The 14,083-nt window shown below is 41.2% G+C and overlaps 1 pseudogene; it reads left to right on the top strand.

The window, feature by feature from the left end:
• The first annotated feature begins 6,813 nt into the window (after positions 1 to 6,813).
• Positions 6,814 to 7,339, top strand: LOC149454229 (large ribosomal subunit protein uL15 pseudogene; annotated as a pseudogene).
• The last annotated feature ends 6,744 nt before the right edge of the window (positions 7,340 to 14,083 follow it).

Below are 14,083 nucleotides of genomic sequence, written 5' to 3'. Positions count from 1 at the left end.
TTTTTCTCTGGCTAATTGGAAATATACTTATCTTATTATCACATAAAGCAAAATGTATACTAATCGGCTTGGAGGTCGGAAATATTGATTAGAAGGCATTAAAGGATCATAGTGAGATGCTTGGGAATGACAACCAGCCGAGTACACATGTTGCTGTGTTATTAGTATGCAAAACTAATGAAAAATGGCGCCGGTATGAAGATCCGGTCGTCCGTGGTTAGACTTCAGGATAATGGCGCCTTTCCAAAGCGCATGCGCCTAGCATATAAATGGACGTCGCACGGCTCGGCGTTCAGTGGCACATCCCCCCAGACGACGTGCGTGTGCACGAAACGCGTAGGAGGAGCCAAGAACGCCGTGACGTCACACCGCCGGAGCATCGTGGCGCTCCGGCGGTCATCTTTATCACTGGACGGTTAGTCCATATTGTTTATATATTACCGTGTACACGGACTGCTGAGTTTTAATAAATCCTTTTAAATGACCTACTACACTATGGATGCGTTTTGTTCTGACTCCCTTGGGGAGTACCCATTTTAGCCACTCATCTCTTTGTGGGGTACGAATCGTATGCTGATCCTAAGGAGAAGTCCGCAGGTCACCTAAACCAGGGAATATACAGGAACATCTAGGAGGTCTGGAAGGTGGTTGTCATAATATCACAGCGTGTCCAGTCGATGATCCTAAAGGGGAATCTATACTAAACGCTCATATATCTGTGCATTCTGGTGAGTGTGCACCCCTTCAGCACTATTCTGCACAAACGCCTGACCATCAGGAGGATATAAAGTAGAAGAGAGCACTAAAGTCACCTATTTTATGAACTTTCAACTGTTTAGTCATTCATGACTGATTCTTTGATCCATGCATATATGATATAGTTTATAGCGCTGCATCTTGTGATATATACAATGTTGTATGACCGCGCAATTGTCATTCAAAGTGTGAGAGCGCTGAAACCTGAAAACTGGCCTGGGCAGGAAGGTGTAAAATTGCCCGGTATTGAAATGGTTAAGAACTACGGTATGCATTGATGCTACCATACGCCGCTTCAAGAATCTATCAGTGACAAATTCTTAAAGAATTAACAAGTTTTCTGTTTAGGAAACTGGCAGTAATTAAAGTGATACTTTTTTTTTTTTTTGTAATTATTTATTGGTGAAATTAACATACAATAAAAAGAACCAGGAGAAAGATTCACCAGAATACAGGAAAAAATCTAGACCAAGCCTGAAATAGTCACATAGAATCTTTAGGGGTTCATCAAGTTTGCATGTGAGAAGAAAGTATCAAGAGCGAATGAAACAGCACATATACTGTATGACAACAAAACAGGACCAGAACAAATCATCGGGTGATCGTTTAAATGACATCCTAAGAAAAGGAGGATTATGCCAAAGCACAAAGAGAGCGGATCGAATGTATAGTTACAAAGATGTGAAAAAGAACATAGAGAGAATATCAAACCGAGAGAGAAAAAACTCTACCAGTATCGAAAAGACATAATAGAATGGGGGGAAAAAGTGAGGGGGGACCCCACAGTAGGATACTGTAGGGGCTGGGACAGATAGTAAAAAAGAAAAACAGTCAGAAAGGCGCAGAGAGAGTTAAATGAAAAGGAGAGAGCAGAGGGAGAGGAGAGATGGGATATAGGAGAAACAGAACAAGAGCCTTGGGGGTTGCATCCCCTCCTGGAGTGAGAGGTCAAGCCATGTTACATAGTTAGTCTGGCTGAAAAAAGACAAAAGTCCATCCAGTTCAACCATAGAAAAAAAAAAAGTTCTAATCCTACACCCACAGTTGATCCAGAGGAAGGCAAAAAACCCAGCAAAGCACGATCCAATTTGCTCCTGCAGGGGAAAAAATTCCTTCCTGATCCCCCGAGAGGCAATCGGATATTCCCTGGATCAACTTTCCCTATAAATGTTATATCCAGTTATATCCAGGAATTTCCTACAGCAATCCACTGAGCTGGCCACAACCAACTCTTGAGGGAGTCTATTCCATATGTTCTCAGCTCAAACCTTTCCGTGTTTGGAGATTACATTTCTTTTCCTCCAGGTGTAAAGAGCGCCCCCTTGTCCTCTGTGATGACCTCAGGGGGAATGACTACACCGAGTTCACTATATAACCACTGATGTATTTATACATGGAGATCATATCCCCCCTTATGTATTATACATGGAGATCATATCCCCCCTTATGTATTATACATGGAGATCATATCCCCCCTTATGTATTATACATGGAGATCATATCCCCCCTTATGTATTATACATGGAGATCATGTCCCCCCCTTATGTATTATACATGGAGATCATAGCCCCCTTATGTATTATACATGGAGATCATATCCCCCTTATGTATTATACATGGTGATCATATCCTCCCCTTATGTATTATACATGGAGATCATATCCACCCCTTATGTATTATACATGGAGATCATACCCCCCCTTATGTATTATACATGGAGATCATATCCCCCTTATGTATTATACATGGAGATCATATCCTCCCCTTATGTATTATACATGGAGATCATATCTCCCCTTATGTATTATACATGGAGATCATATCCCCCCCCCTTATGTATTATACATGGAGATCATATCCCCCCCTTATGTATTATACATGGAGATCATATCCCCCCCCCTTATGTATTATACATGGAGATCATATCCCCCCCTTATGTATTATACATGGAGATCATATCCCCCCCTTATGTATTATACATGGTGATCATATCCCCCCTTATGTATTATACATGGAGATCACATCCCCCCCTATGTATTATACATGGAGATCATATCCCCCCCCTTATGTATTATACATGGAGATCATATCCCCCCTTATGTATTATACATGGAGATCATATCCCCCCTTATGTATTATACATGGAGATCATATCCCCCCTTATGTATTATACATGGAGATCATATCCCCCCTTATGTATTATACATGGAGATCATATCCCCCTTATGTATTATACATGGAGATCATATCCCCCCCTTATGTATTATACATGGAGATCATATCCCCCCTTATGTATTATACATGGTGATCATATCCCCCCTTATGTATTACACATGGAGATCATATCCCCCCTTAATCTCCTCTTCTCGAGAGAGAATAAATTCAGAGGCAAGACATTCACTGAGTATATTCAGTCAGGTATGCATCTGTAAAACACAAAATATTGCCAAGGGCGCCAGGTGTCCCAAAATATCTCATTATACAGGGTGACCGTGAGATCCTCCATGTTCCTAAGCTCGTTCACCTTGGAGAACTACTCGCAGGTCCACAGTGGTAAGTTGTTTGAGAATGTCAGTCACCCCTCACCAAAAGGGCTGAAGCCTTGAGCACTGCCAAACGACATGGAGGAGAGTGCCACCATTGGCACCACATCGCCAACACACATCAGGAAGCTATGACGAAATACGGTGAAGTTTAGACGGCACCTGGTACCAACGTGTGAGGAGCTTATAATTGGTCTCCTGTACTTTGGTGGCCAAAGAAGACTTATGGGCAAAGTGCAAGATCTTTTCCCGTTGTAACGTGGTAAAGGAGTTGTCCAGGAAAGGACAAACAAAATTGGGTTCCAGGGGGAATAAGAGAAAAGTAGATGATGGAGAGGCTATGGTGAATTGGTTCTCCCTTGTGACATAGAACTTCACAAGGCATTCAACTTTCAAGAAATACCAGGAGCACGCAAAATGGAAAGCAGGTAGGAGCGGAGCTGAATACCTCTCCAGAAACTCAATGGGGGATCCAACACTATAAAAGGGAAGACACAAAACAGTCATAGTGTAGGCATATTTGAAGCTGTTATAGAGCAAAATAGGGAAAGTTGATAAACTTCAAAGAGAGAGATTAGGGTCGGTTGGAAAATTGTACTTTATTTCTAACTGCTAGTTCTTTGTGCTGTCAACCCCTTTGCTGACTTTTTTTTTTATACAATAAATATTAGGCACACACCAGTTAGGCCTAATATCCCTGATTAAAAATGTCCTGCTGCTGGCCAAATTTCCACTACTGTATCCCCTGCAGTGTTTTGTTTCTTGTAGTAAAACCTCAGCCTGTGCTGGTTTTCTCTAGTACATTTGGGCCTGGCCTTGCTATTTAAATTTGTACATTTCTGCTAATTCTCCCTCATTAAAATTGTTCTTCTTGTATCCAGTTTACAGTGCTGTATCATCTATGGTCTCTTAAAATATAATGAGAACTTGACAGAAACTGGCCAGCAGGCAGGACAGTTTTACATCAGCAGAACAGCCACAGTGAACTGCAGGGCAATTTCTATCTGCCTGTCAAAGAGAGCCTATTGCTATTTGATGAACAGGAATGGGTTGCTGCTAATGCTACCTGCGGAAAGCCTTTTTATCAAACTGAAATTAATTAGATTAGAATGCTTCTTCTGTAAGTAAGACAAGATAATTGTAAAGACAAAAACAAATCAATTCCACAGCCAAATATGTACTGCCTGTGTACACGGTCACTGAGATTGGCCATGAAAATAAACCGGCCTGTAACACCATGTACAGCTGTGAGGCATCCCCCAAGCATATTATTTAAAGAACTTCTGTATTTTCATAATTGCTCAAGAAGCCGCATGAATAGTCCCTCTCCACACTGTATCGTATTTCATTATTGTTTTTTTTGGTACATTTCCACCATTGAAGTGCCCAGCTTCCCAAGCCATTTTTTTTTACTTTGGTTTGCCTATTAGCCCGAAAAATGACCAGAACTTAGCAGCGATGCCCCACCCAGGGGCGAACTGACCATTTGGAAACTCGGGCACTGCCCGAGGGCCCAGGGTCAGTAAGGGGCCCCATGAGATGCCCCTGGTACCTTTCATAGGCTTTTTTGGGTGCGGTTTGAGTGTGGGTAAGGACACAGGGGCCCCATGATCCCCTATTGCCCGGGGGCCCCATGAGTTGTCAGTCCGCCCCTGGCCCCATCCCTTACATTTCAGTGGGATTTGCCACTAAATTGTGGTTCACTAAATTTTGAACAAGATTTGCCAGACCCTTGGCGTCAAACTTGGGAAGATTTACTCATCACTACTCAATAACATAACAAAAGAAAATGTTTTTGCTTCAGGCTGATTTCAGGGAACAAGCAAACGCAATTAGCAGTTTTCTAAGGCTACCTAAGAAACAGAGCAACTCTGTTAATTGGAGCAGGTGATGTCTGCTCTCATAGACTCCATTTCCAAGGAGGTATGATGGGTAGACATCCTATCAGCAGACATGTGTCATCCAGCCTTCTGACAGATAGGAGACAATGCTGGGAATATTGTGGAGGGAGGAAGCACTGGAAGAAGTTCCGTGTAGATTCTGGAGTGTATGCTCAAGGAGGTGGAAGTAATTCAGAGCTCTGATTGAAGAAGTAAAGTTGGACCATAGAGAAATGGAGTGGGAATAATGGTCAATGGGGCCAAGAGGCTGTATAGTGATTTAGCCTTTGGATTATTTTTTAAAAAGGATGGCCAGGGGCGGACTAACCATTTGGAAACTCGGGCACTGCCTGAGGGCCCGGGGTCAGTATGGGGCCCCATGAGATGCCCCTGGTACCTTTTTCATAGGCTTTTTTGAGTTTGGGCAAGGACACAGGGGCCCCATGATCCCCTATTGCCCGGGGGCCCCATGAGTTTTCAGTCCGCCCCTGAGGATGGCGTCTTGAGAATATGGGTAGATTTAGACATGCATCTAATCTCCCTGTCCACTGAAGCCCGATCCACATTTGGGCAGTGAGGAAGCAATGTGACGCCTCCTCACCACCTGTTTTCGCACTGTTTTTGCTAACAAATGTCCTGCAACCGTGTTCATTACAAGCATCGCAGCCACTGTATGTAAACACTTTCTGCTGCTTATTGCAGCTTAAGAGGGGGCGCTTCACAGGCAGCAAAACCACGTCTCAACTGCACATTATTGCCGCCCCCAATCACAAGTCTAAACAAAGTCTATCAGACTGAGGTAATAAGGACCTCTTTGAACATAAGGTGTCAGGCTTAAAAACCAGTAGCCCAGGACAGTTAGCTTTTTTTTTTCCCTGTATATATTTCATGGCTCATTTTTCAGTTAAGGATACAATGTCTCCTTTTGTCTCAAAATGTTGTAACTTTTCTATAATTCTATATAATTAAAAAAAAAAAGGGGGGGGGGCAGACTTGATTTTATGCTGTCACTTGTCTCTCTCTACTAACATTCTTTCATTTTAATATTTTTTACCACTCTTCTTGCTGTAGTCTTTATATGTGTCAGAATACAGAGGAGTAATTAGAAAAATTCTTAATGAGCTGCCACTTCGAGGAACTGGGATATCCACATTGTGCACACAACAATTGGTGCAGACAGGTGGAATATGAAGTCTTTATTTTCTGAAATGTAGGGAGACGTCAGTGTTACATGGAGCAGAAATAATGTCAAGCGGTATTAGAGAAAAAAAACAGATGGACGTTGAAGCTGAGAATAACATTGCGTTTCTGAGAATCAACTTCACAAGATACTGGCAGCACCTTTAATTCACTGGGGAAGGCACAGGTGTCTAGTCATGGCGAACAACCTGTTTCTTTCGTCTCCTCTGTAGGTGTTTTAACATTTGTAAACTACAGTGGATGTTTTACGTCCATACGCAAAAAGATCCTTTAGCCTGGTCATAAGTGTATGTAAATTCTAACAATACATTTCCTTTATTTTCTCCCTTTAGGTCAGTTACATATACTATGGAAAGTGTTCTATTTTATCTGTTCAACAATTGCAAAACAATTTGCCAAAAATCTTGTGAGCTCTTTCTCTTGCAGCCGCTGTCATGCCTACCAAGCTAAGAAAGACAAGGGTTCTCCATAGACTTGTCATGGTCATGTTAGCACAGCACAGGAAGCATTCAGGTGGTCGCCGTAATGCCGTGGTACCATCAATACATGATCAGCTTTGATAAATACCACCCTGATAACTTCGGTAAGGTCAGTACGACGCATTACCACCTGCAGAGAAATCGGCATTATTGTCCCACAAATAACTTGGACAAACTGTGGATCTTGGTCAGTGAACAGACCATACTGAACCACGCTAAGAACCCCAATGAACCAGCACCAGCCATTAACGCAGTGCACGCCAGCTAATTTAAGGTGCTGGGCAACGTTCCCAAGTTCTAAAGTTCAAACTTCCAAAAGAAAGTTCGAAAAAAAGGATCAAAGTTCCCAAAAAAGTCGTAGTTCAAAAACTCCACCAGGCAGCTAGTCATTGTAAAAACCAAGTTCTTCAGCCCATGCGTTGAGGAGAAGATCAGCGTTGTCAGCGGTGTTTGTGGTTCTGGTAGCATAAAGGCTGTTTGAAACCATTAAACTTCCATTCTGTATAATTAATTCATCTTTATTTAAAGTGGATGTTTTGGATAAAGTAGTGAATGGTAAAGACTCCAGTCAGGTTTTTTTGGCTGTGTCCTGTAGGGGGAGATTTTCCATCACTTCCTGTTCCAGACACTGTTGTTAATGCAATAAGCAGCAATGCAATGGGGTTGATTTACCAAAGTGGAGAACCTTCACTCAATACATTGTAGCGGTGTTCACTTTTAATACCTAATCACGTGAAGATAAAAAAAAAAAATACATGGTAATTTGCTTTTCATGTGATTTGCAAAGTTAATCTTCATTCAATTGACTAAAGGAGCATACAAGGCCCCTGAAGTGTTCGCTTTTATTTAATTGTGAAATAAACTCTTTACAATAAAAAAAAGTGAAAATAATCCTCTGGAGTGCTGGTGACTTTCTACATTTTTAGGCTTTTATTGCTGGAACAGGTTCACTTTTTCAGAAAAAATGTAAAACTGAATTAACATCCTCCCTACCACTCTGATTCCTTCTGTACTTACCTCCCAGGGCTGCTGAGCAATGTGTGGGTCTGCAGCCGGTCCAGCAGTTCCAGAGATTGAAATCCTAGCAGCATTTCCAGCATGGACCAGATCAATTCTGATTGGTCAGCGCTGTCACAGTCTGGTGTTCGTTCACTTCTAAAGTTTTCTGTAAAGGTGAACTCACCCTTTGGCCATATGCCAGTAGGTTTTCAAACATTCAAATGAATATTTGTACAATCGAGTGAAAATTCTCAGTTAAGTCATTCTTGAGGAATGTAATTCATAAGTACTTGGTTTTTAACATTCAATCTTGGAGTGAATGTAATTTCCTGAACGAATGTTCAGAAAGTCGTTCATTTGAGAAACGTTTTCCATCATGCTTCTTCAAATTTTCTCGTTAGTGTGGCCAAAAACGGATGCTGATTTGACCCCCCTAAGGATTAGAAAATCAAATGAACATTCTTAAAAGCAAACATTTTGAACAAAAATGTAATAGTGTATGGCCAGCTTTAGTGGTGGGCACTTCTGCCTTGCAGCACTAGGGTCCTCAGTTCAAACTTCCTCTAGGACACCACCTGCATGGAGTTTGCATGTGCTTGTGTGGGTTTCCTCCCACACTCCAAAGACATGCTGGCAGGTTAATTGGCCCTAGTGTATGTATATATGTATGATGAGATAGGGACATTAGATTGTAAGCTTCTTGAGGGCAGGGACTGATGTGAATGTGCAATTATGTAAAGCTCTGTGTACATTGTCAGCAATAGACGTATTATTATTATACAGAATTTATATAGCGCCAACAGATTACGCAGCACTTTACAACATATGTACAATTACAATACAATCTAATACAGTAGGAATCAGAGGGCCTATATATATATATATATATATATATATATATATATACATGCATGGAGTTTGTAGATTCTCTCTATGATTTTGCAGATTCTGTTTAGAAGTCTGTAAAACAAACTGGTTGGTTAATAGGTTAGGATATAACTTGTATATGTGGGATATTGTACTGTAGCATTTATACTTCATTAAAGAACAAACTGCTATTTACTAGGGAAACGTATTGTAACAAATTGGTGACAATGTCGTCCACAACGACATGACAACTCAACTAAAGCAAAACAAGCAGGAGGAACTATCTTTGGTTTAAAACTGTAAAACATGTTAAAGCGGAATTAAACCCAAAAGCAAACATTTATTAAACTGCAGCTTGCCAATTCTTAGATGTTATGGCTGCATTCGTTTTCTTCTTTAGGCTTTCTATTGTCTATTTTCATCTGGTGATCTAGCCACAAGCTGTCCTGTCTTGCTGATGTAGCAGTTAGAGTGCTCAGACAAACCATTTACCATTGCTGGGGGTGTTTACAATGGTCAGCTTTTATTTATTTGTGTAAAACCCTTTATCCCAAGAGAAACAAAGCTTTTGCTGTAATTGATTATAAAGTTTTAGCTGGAGTTTCGCTTCAATTTGTTAGTGTATATGGGCAGCACAGTGGCTAAATGGTTAGCACTTCCGCCTGGCAGTACTAGGGTCATTGGTTCGAATCCCAACCACGGCACCACCTGCCTGGAGTTTGCATGTTCTCCCTGTGTGGGTTTCCTCCAGGTACTCTGGTTTCCTCCCACATTCCAAAAACATGCTGGTAGGTTAATTGGCTCCTGTCTAAATTGTCCCTAGTATGTGTATGTATGAATGTGAGTTAGGGACCTTAGATTGTACGCTCCTTGAGCGTTAGGGACTGATGTTAATGTACAATATATATGTAAAGCACTGCGTAAATTGCCGGCGCTATATAAGTACCTGAAATAAATAAATCTGCTAGTACAGCTAACACTCCCCCCCCCCCCCCCCCCCCAGACTGACAATGATGCTGTCCAAAGGTGTCTCTGTTGCTCCTTCATCCAGAGTGGAGGCACTCTAATACAGGAGGTGTGTTCCTGGCTGGATCACCAGGTGAAAACAGAAGGAAAAAAGCTTCCATTTTTGGGTTTAATGTAGTTATTAAAATGTATTTTATCTTCAGGATGGAATATGAGGAAAGTTTTAGATTTAACCCAATTTTAAAATAAGATACATGTATGTGACAAAGTGAATACAATAAAATAAAAAAGTATTCTTTCCACTTTTCAGGACACTTCATGTAATTGGAGAGTCTGTTCTGTCTTGGTGGAGATGTGTTATATTCATTATAGTACATCTTGATTATAAAGGGGAAAGGAGGACAAATGGGAGGAATTCCTACAGCACATTTTTAGGAATCTCCACAGCTACTGAGAACAAAGAGAAAACCAAACACTCTTCTTCTTTTGTTCATGATGGCCAAAGGTGATGATGAGATGGAAAGCAATGCTGCCCCCTGGTGCACAATACTGAACTACACTAACATGTTGGGACTCTGTGTAAAAGCTACATAAAAACAGAATGGAATGATTTGCAAATCTCATAAACCCAGATTTTATTCAAAACAGAAAAAATATCAAATGTTTAAACTGAGAAAACGTCCCATTTTAAGAAAAAAAAGTAATTTTGAAATTGGTGGCAACACGTCTCAAAAAGGTTGGGACAGGGCAACACAAATCTGGCGAAGTAAGTGGTACTTGCAAGGAAGATTCCAGATCCTTTTGATGATATTATGTACTGTAGATTATATATTTAACGGCTTCCCGACCGCCCTATAGCAGAAACATTGCTACAGGGTGACACGGGTGCACAAAATCACGTGTATATTTCTGATTTTGTATTTCTGGGTAGCGGGTACGCACACCCTACCCGCGCCGCCATTCGCGGCCGCAGATATCAATCACCAGGTCCCAGACGGTGATTACTCACTGGCAACCCATGATTTCCAAGGATCTCCAACAGGGAGGAGAACTGTTTTGTTTACTAATAGTTCTCCTCCCTGTCAGCTCGGGCACACTACTTTGGATGGCTGTGCACAGCACAGCCATCCAAAGCAGTGTGCTTACAGTGAAACACATTGACACGGCCCCCTAAGTAAAACACTCCCAGCACACAGTTAACCCTTTGATTGCCCCTCATGTTAACCCCTTCCTGCCAAGTGCCATTAGTACAGTGTCAGTGCTTTTTGTTAGCACTGATCACTGTATTGGTGTCGCTGGGGATGTCAGTGACACCAAGTCAGTTCCCCCCCAGTGTCAGAATGTCCGCCGCAGTCCCACAATAAGTCGCTGATCGCCGCCATTACTAGTAAAAAGAAAAAAATCCCAGTATATATACCACCATTTGTAAACACTATAACTTTCACGTAAATCAATTAATTTACATACATTTGAATTTTTTTTAGCAAAGACATGTAGCAGAATACATTTTGGCCTAACTTTATGGTGAAATTTGATTTTTTAAAAATTTTTACTGGACATGTTTAATAGCAAAATGTAAAAAATATTGTTTTTTCTCAAAAGTGTCAGGTTTTTTTATAACGCAAAAAATAAAAAAAACACAGGTGATCAAATACCACCAAAAGAAAGCTCAATTTGTGGGAAAAAAAGGACGTAAATTGCATTTGGCTGCAGCTTTGCATGACCGCGCAATTGTCAGTTAAGATAAAGCAGTGCTGTAAAGCAAAAAATGGCCTGGACAGGAAAGGAGAGGGGGGGGGGGGAATCCTCTGGAGGGCAAGTGGTTAAAGTCTTTGCAATTTTACATTGAGGAAAATTATTCTGAAATTGTTCAACAATTTTTAGAGATTGGTGAACTTCTGCCCATCTTTACTTCTAAGACACTCTGACTCTCTAAGATGCTCTTTTCATACCCAATCATGCTACTCACCTGTTGCTAATTAAAGTGGTAGTAAACTACTTTTTTTCAATTGTACCTGCAGGTAAGCCTATAATAAGGCCTACCTGTAGGTGCAGTGAATACCTCCTAAATGTGCACTGTTTAAGAGATATTCACTGTTGCTGCAGCTGGTGATGTCACCGACGCATGTGCTCTACAGGGACAGCATGCTCATACCATCCTTTCAGGGCTCTGTGCCGTAGCCGTGTCTCCCATGCACATGCGCAGGAGTGACATCAATGCAGCTCGGCCTTTCAAAGGACTGATGCCTGTGAACCCGGAAGGAAGACCGGGTGAAGATGGAAGGCCTGTCAGCGGTGACTGCGCACCATTGAAGGGTTTATTTTAAAGTACGTTTTCAGAATGTGCTAGCATGTGATGCATACTAGCACATTATGCCATTGCCTTGCAGAGGATTTTTTCTAATTGCCAGCATTTACTACCTCTTTAGCCTAATTAGTTGCAAATTGTTCTTCCAGCTCTTCCTTGTTAGTGTCACTTACTTTGCCAGCATTTTCTTGCCCTGCCCCAACTTTTTTGAAGCGCGTTGCTGCCATCACTTGAAAATTACCTTTTTTTTTTTCTTAACTACTTGCCCTCCAGAGGATTTACCCCCCTTCCTGACCAGGCCATTTTGCACCCAAATTAAATTTATGTCCTTTTTTTTCCCATAAATAGAGCTTTTATTTGGAGGTATTTGACCACCTCTGTGGTTTTTGTTTTTTGTGCTATAAACAAAAAAAGACATTTTGAACAAAATCACAATATTTTTGACATTTTGCTATAAAACATTTCCAGTAAAAAATCTAATTTTGTTATAAATTTAGGCCAAAATGTATTCTGCTACATATCTTTGCTAAAAAAAAAAATCACAATACGTGTAAATTAATTGGTTTATATGAAAGTTATAGAATCTACAAATGGTGGTATATATACTGGAATTTTTTTTTCTTATGCTAGTAATGGCGGCGATCAACGACTTACAGCGGGACTGCGGCGGGCATTCTGACACTGGGGGGGAACTGACTGTCACTGACATCCCCAATTACACTAATACAGTGATCACTGCTAATAAAAAACACTGACACTGTACTAATGACACTGGGCAGGAAGGGGTTAACATCTGGGGCGATCAAAGAGTTAACTGTGTGCTGTGTGTGTTTCACATTATAGTTACATATAGTTACATAGTTAGTCTGGCTGAAAAAAGACAAAATCCCATCCAGTTCAACCATTAAAAAAAAAAGTTATAATCCTATACAGTTGATCCAGAGGAAGGCAAAAAAAAAAACCAGCGAAGCATGATCTAATTTGCTCCTACAGGAAAAAAAATTATGTGCTGTGTGCTTTACTATGTAAGCATGCTGCTTTGTATTGCTCTGCTATGCAGAGCAATACAAAGCAGCATGCTGTTGCTGACAGGGGAGAGATCTGTATTGTTTACATACAGACCTCTCCCCTGTCAGTGTTCCTTGGCGATCACCGGGTGCCGGCGGGGAATCTCCGGCTGGGACCCGATGATCAACAGCTGTAGCCGCCATTGATGGCAAGTGCACGCCCCCTACCCGGAAATACAGAATAACATATCTATACGTAATTTTCCACAGCCCTGCCACTCTGTAGCAGTAGTTCTGCTATAGGGCAGTTGGGAAGCGGTTAAAATTGTCCATTTTCTCAGTTTAAACATTTGATATGTTTTTTATTTTCTAGTGTGTATAAAACAGGGTTTCATGAGACTTGCAAACCATTGCACTCTGTTTGCACTGCAAAGCATTCTCTGATTGAATGAGGTGGAGTGGTGGGGTGGTGACATCATGATCTTCACCTCATCCAACCGGAAAATACTTTACATTCATTAAGAAAAATACAAGACATTCTCTGAATGGCACCCATGCCAACCAGGCGCCCCCTGTGGTAACTATATATCAGGGCAGCAGCTAGGCACTGGACCTGAATGACATTGAGGATTGTAGTAGCAGAGACTACTACGGTGATTCTCTGCTTCCACAGGGAACAGACAGGTATAGAATAGTTTACATTTTATTATTCCAAGCTGAAACAATGTAACTATGCAAGAAAACATTATCTGGAACTCTTATCCCAAAAAAAATGTTTCTGTTGCTGCTTATAAAATGTTAGCCGCCGTACGGGTTTAATTTGCTAGTCTTTTATGTAATGTCCAAAGCTACTAGCCCATGTAACTCTACCCTCCCCACTGGTTGACAACACTGCTGTCCAAAGGCATAGATACAATGAAGGAGGGATCCTAGCCATCCTAAGACAGGAAATGTGTTACTGGCAGGATCAACAGGAAAAAAAGGGCTAAAAAAGGAAACAAGTGCAGTCACCACATCTAAGGATTGGTGAGCTGAAATATGTTACACTTTTGCATTTGGATTCAGATATGCTTTAAAA

This window comes from Staurois parvus, unplaced genomic scaffold, assembly GCF_062004578.1.
Source record: "Staurois parvus isolate SC_StPar_1 unplaced genomic scaffold, SC_StPar_1.0 ptg000432l, whole genome shotgun sequence".
NCBI classification, from domain to species: domain Eukaryota; kingdom Metazoa; phylum Chordata; class Amphibia; order Anura; family Ranidae; genus Staurois; species Staurois parvus.
Note: the sequence above shows the minus strand (reverse complement) of the source record. Positions and strands in the feature narration are given on the sequence as shown.